The sequence below is a fragment of the Saccostrea cucullata genome, unplaced genomic scaffold (assembly GCF_032062105.1).
Source record: "Saccostrea cucullata isolate Sc308-1 unplaced genomic scaffold, CSIRO_AGI_Scuc_v1 ctg8109, whole genome shotgun sequence".
In the NCBI taxonomy this organism is placed as follows: Eukaryota; Metazoa; Mollusca; class Bivalvia; order Ostreida; family Ostreidae; genus Saccostrea; species Saccostrea cuccullata.
The window spans coordinates 23,586-29,585 of record NW_026927027.1 but is presented as its reverse complement, the minus strand read 5'-3'; positions in this window follow the sequence as shown (position 1 = coordinate 29,585).

Sequence of the window (6,000 nt, the reverse complement as noted above, 5' to 3'; positions counted from 1 at the left end):
GTGTAAAATATATCTTGTCCTATATGTATCAGTAAAATGTTGATGCCTGTACCTGCACTTCGCTTTTTATCTTGACGTGAATCTGGCGGACATTTCTCGCACGCCAATAAAAATTGGTTAATCGCAGAGATGTTTATATATCTTCATCATCACTATCACGTATATTACAAAAAGAACCCTAGCCCATTTGATAGTCACTTTTGCCTACTATAGTAGTGATTTTTAGCTCTACTGGTCAGAGACCAAAAGAGCTTATGCGATAGTAATGCGTCCAGCGTCCGTCCGTCTGTCTGTAAACAATTTTTAAAAACGCTACTCCTCCTACAATTTCAGTCTGATTTCAATATTTTTTGGCACACCAGTAGACTACACTAAGATACATAGAATAGTGCATCGGTTTTTAATTTCGATGAACGGTGTTGCCATGGTTACTAAAAATAGAATTTTCTGTGAAATTCCTTAAAAAAGCTACTCCTTCTACAGTTTTAGTCTGATTTCAATATAACTTGGCAAACAAGTAGACTACACTAAGTGACATAGAATAGGGCATCAGTTTCTGATTTATTTGAACGGTGTTGCCATGGTTACTAAAAAAAGGATTTCTGTGAAATTCATTTAAAACGCTACTTCTTCTACAGTTTTGGTCTGACTTCGATATAACTTGGCACACAAGTAGACTTCACTAAGATACATAGAATAGTGCATCAGTTTTTGATTTCAATGAACATTATTACCATGGTTACTAAAAATAAAATTTTCTTTGAAATTCCTTTAAAACGCTACTCCTTTTACTGCTTTAGTTTTATTTCAAAATAAGTTGGCACACAATTGGACTACACACAGATACATAAAATAGTGCAATGGTGTTTGAAAAGTGCAAACCAGTAGAGCTACAGTCTCGACAGAGACTTCTGATTTAAATATATACATTGTTTAACCAAAATTTTGTCATACAACGTTAGTTTATACATGCCTTAAAGCAAATCACACAAAAATAATATTCAAATACTTATAGTCCCTCATATGATAGATATAAAAATTCTTCAGATATATAAAAAAATAAGTTAATACTGAGGTACCCCCCTAAATAACGACCAACTGTAGCAAAAGACCACCCTTAACCAGAAAAACAACTTCTGAATAATTTTATTTGGATATGACTGCATTTCATTACGGTTGGATAATTTTGGTTAAAGGTGGTCTTCATATTGAAAATGCTGAAAATATGTATTTGATTTTTCTTCAAAAAATTATTTTAAGATTCCACAATCTCTCTTACATTTGTCCGTCCATTTACAATGCCTTCATGACGTAGTGGTATAAGTGCTGGATTGTAGATATAATAACATGTATCTTCAGTTCGAGTCTCATAGTGTATATTCATATAAAGGCTTTCATTTTTGTTCTCTCTGTGCATTTTTTCTATGTATTGTTTTATTATTTAACACTACATGTATAAATGATGTAAGAGATATATATAATACAACATAACACCTTGAAGAGTATTTCTGGAAAACAATCCTAAACTATTTTAATGACCCAAAATCAAAGCTGCTAGGTTGTTAAATTTTAAATTTTTTTTTAAAAAATCTTGATTAGAATAAGAGTATTGAACAAGTAAAATGATTGTCATATAACAAACTTGCAACTATGAAAATATAACACTGGTCTTCAAATGATTACATACATGTAGTTTGATCTTGAATTAAAAAGGTACATGTATCTATAATTAAAACATTTCTGTGACGTCATCTTTTGTTAAACCTGGTTCAATAAATTTGTTATTGTCCTGCACCCCGTCCAATAAGTTACCTGTAGGTGTCCAATAAGTTTCAACTTATTGGACAGGTACAGGTTACGTTAAAATGAGAACAAAGAGCGAGGCAAATAAATAAGTAAACAGCATTTAAAAAGCAATGACAAATCTAACAATTTAATATGAACAACGTAGGAAAATAGTAGGCTAGCGTTAAATGTTAGTATTTCACAAAAAATCCTATTGAAAATGGCACAAAAAAATCCAGTGAATTGAATGTCTCAGATTCATTATTGTAGACGCATCAGTGGCTCCGATCATAAAGTACCTGAATTCACCGTTCATTGCTATATAATAGATTCATTTCCCAATGCTCGATTCACGGAACATAATATAGAATCCAATGGACACAAAGAATTAATGAGAAGAATGCGCTTTCTTAAACAAAACCCTGGGCTTTTTGTTTATTGAAATATCCATTTTTCCGCATTTAGCAAACAATTTTGCTCACGAAATTCCAACAGAATCTGTTATTTCGTACAGTGATTTATTACCATTTGTCCACCTAGTCCTACGTCGTTTGAGCGAGTGTCTGTCGTTGTTTTAAGGAGTGACTGGGGTAAATTCCTCCCGAGTTCGAAACCTGCACACAAAAGAGAAAGTGTTGCATTTAAAAAAAATACACCAGAAATAATCTCCCAATTTCAAAGAAATGCTTAAACAGTTGTAGGATTAAAATACTTCAAATCCAATTGCTTTACAAAAATTACATGTTAACGGGAAACTCCGAAACATAAGAATATATATCCGGATTTCATAGTAAAAACTTGAACTGAGGCACCTTGGTGTAATTGGTAAATGGCATCGTCAAAAAACCCGATTCTGAAGGTATTTTTTTTTCAAAATAAAAATGCACGTCGTCATCCGTGGTCGTTGCGTTGTAAAATGAAAAAAAAAATTGTCAAGAATTTAGTAGAACTGACTTTTACGCATGCGTAGTTTAGATAAAAAATGTCGCACTGCGGACAAATAGACTCCCCGCAGCGCTAACGCGCCTCGGGTAGTCGAATATCTGACATAATGGACAGTTTTCGTCTTATAACCATTACATAGAAGCAGGTGATTTCCTTTTAAATACTTGAGTCGGCAGTGTCGTCGGTAAGGCAGTTATGGCTCTTTCTACCTTTACGAATTTCTTGCAGTAAAGATATACACATATTTAGGAAAACATTTCAAGTAATACCTAATATTTATACCAGTTGATGTATACACTGTTTTTATACCCCCCGCTTGAAAAGCGGGAGGGTATATAGTAATCAGTAATTCCATCCGTCTGTCCGTCCGTCCGTCCGTCCGTCCGTCTGTTACGCTTTAGGGTACCCATCTCTTATCCGCAACTCCTCTTATACCACTGAGTGAAATTTAATGAAACTTTCACAGAATCTTTATTACATATTGCCATTGTGCACCTCCTATTTTACTTTTTGATCTGACACATATTTTGGGTTTTCCGGCCATGGCAAATCATGGACATTGTCATCAGTTATAAGCATATGGGAGGCGTGGGGTATCATTTAGTGAGCTCATTGCTCACAGTACCCCTAGTTTTTTAAGGAATTAGGTCAACAATTCCGGTTTGATTGTTAAGGATTTATTATATTGGTACCGAAAGACGTCAATGGAAATAATAATAATAAATAATAAAATATAAGGTAGGTCACAAAAATACATATGCCAAGCATGGGAACCCTTACTCTTCAAAAGATATGGCCAAGGTTAAAAATTTTAAAAAGGAGGTCAAACTCATGCAAGGTCTTCGTCAAAGGGTCATATTTTTTTTCATCCAAAGAATGGTCTTCTCACAAGGATTATATATGTGAAGTTTGAAAGTCCAGTCCAAAATTATAGCCAAGGTTAAAGTTTTTTCATAAGTACGGAAATCTCCAAGGTCTAGGTCAAAAGGTCAGGGCTGTTGGTATTTAATGAAAGGTCTTCTCTTGGAGGGCACTTGTTTAAATTTAATTATTACTAGAAATTAGGGCTGCCACGGTTCAGACATTTTTCGGTTCGGTTCAGAAAATAAATTCTCGGTTTTCGTTTTTTTCGGTTCGGTTTTCATTTTGAGAATTTAAATAAAACAACTTTATATACATCAAAGGATAATAAGGATTTAGGACATTGTAGAAAGTACTATTTTGCTGACACAAATTTCTATCCATTTTATTCAACAGAACAAGTTGTGAAATGTAACAAAAAATAACAAAGTAATAAATTTCTTGTTTAAAATAAAATAAATATAGTTATTGACTAGAGTTATCTTGTTTCAAATTGAAACATTCAAAACGTGAAGTATTCCCAAACTTGTGATTTGGTTTTCCTTCCACATGAGTATGCCATGTTTAAATGTCTTCGATGTTACCTGTATTTTTATTGGTTAAAGAACCCTTCATTGAAATAAACAACCAATCACAACGCGTGTTGCAAGCAAATTAGTATCATATAAAAGATAAAAAAAAACCGAACCGAATTCCGGAAAACCTGACTCGAACCGAACCGAATGCCATTTCGGAGCAGTTAACCGAGTTTTCGGTTAACCGTGACAGCCCTACTAGAAATCCAACTTTGATAGACAGTACATTTGTTTCTGCCCCATTTTGTAGTTCAGATTCGTTTGTTGATTTGGACCTTAGATTTATTTAAATACACAAACAATATGCATACAAGAGGGATTTTTTTTATTATAATAATGCTGATCACAATAACCTCAATGATGATTTAGCAAATATAAATTGGGATTCAGAAGTTTTTAATACTACTGATTTAGATGAAATGTACTCTAATTTTACAGAAGCAATTACCAAAGGCATAGATAAACAAATCCTTAAAAACGTAATTACAATACGACCAAAAGACAAAGTATTTATGAATAGTACAGTTAGAATACTGATGAGAAAGCAAAATTGAATCCATCGTAAAGCTGTAAAATCAAACAATCCTGTTCACAGGGAAAGTATAAATACCTTCGCAATCAGGTCATTGATGAAACTAGAAAACTGACCAGTCAGCAAGGGCCCCGCCATGGGGTAAAATCAAAAGGGTGCAGCTCACGGATTTATAAAAAATGTACGAAGAATAAGCAACAGCAACTGAATTCTTAAAATTTCAAGATAATTCTTGAATATTCAAAAACCTGAAAATAATATCCTTGTATTTACATTAGGCAGCAAAGAACAACTTAACATTGAATGTATTAAACAATTATGAAGCTTGTGTTATATAGAATGCCAGCCTTCAATGAATGAAAATATCATGAAGGCTTGACCTTAACTTCAATAAACAGCAGGTGCAGACAAAGGGTTTCATTAATATTAAAGATAAAGAAAAGCCTTCTAAATTTTCTGCAACAGGCTAGATAATTGATCCCAAAGGATTAATTGTACCTCTCTCATCATTTTCTTCTAAATTTACAATAAGAACTTTTTCAGTATTAATGATAGAATGGGGTTTTTATAAAACTACCTTAAAAATTAATTAACGTAAAGTGAAAAAAGGAAATCAAAAAAATCTTCTTTAATCTATTTCTTGTTTTTAGAATTCAATGAAATTATAACTTTTAAACAAAAATAAATTATAAAAATTTATATCTAAATCCACATTTCACAGAGTTCATAGCATTCCAAATTGACTTAACTTCAAAACAAACTTCATTTGCAGACAGAGGTGGTAATTCATCTCAATGTGACAGATAAAGATAATGCTCTGGATTTTCTTCAGAAGGAAAGCTAATCAATCCCTATGGACTTATAGCCAGCATTCATTTTATAATGGGAACATCTTCAGCAGTTATCTCTCTTTGCCAATGCATTCTAAAGGAATCTACCCCACCACCCCAGCTCCAAACCAGGGGACATAGAGAACCAAACTTAGCATCAAAATATGTCTTTCTGCCTACTGAACTACCAAACAAAATTTGTACTTGATTGGGCAACCATAAAAAAGTTACCCATTCATTCTTATGCATAGTTAAGGAATCTACCCCAACACCCCAGCTCCAAACCAGAAGACATTGAGAACCAAACTTGGCATCAAAATATGTATTTCTGCCTATTGAACTTCCAGACCAAATTCGAACTTGATCGGGCAACCATAAAAAAACCATAAGCCAACACCTTTTCTTAAGGTTGATTGTCAAACACTGCTTCATCCCATAGAAAATCCAATGCCATTAACAGATTCTTTACAGA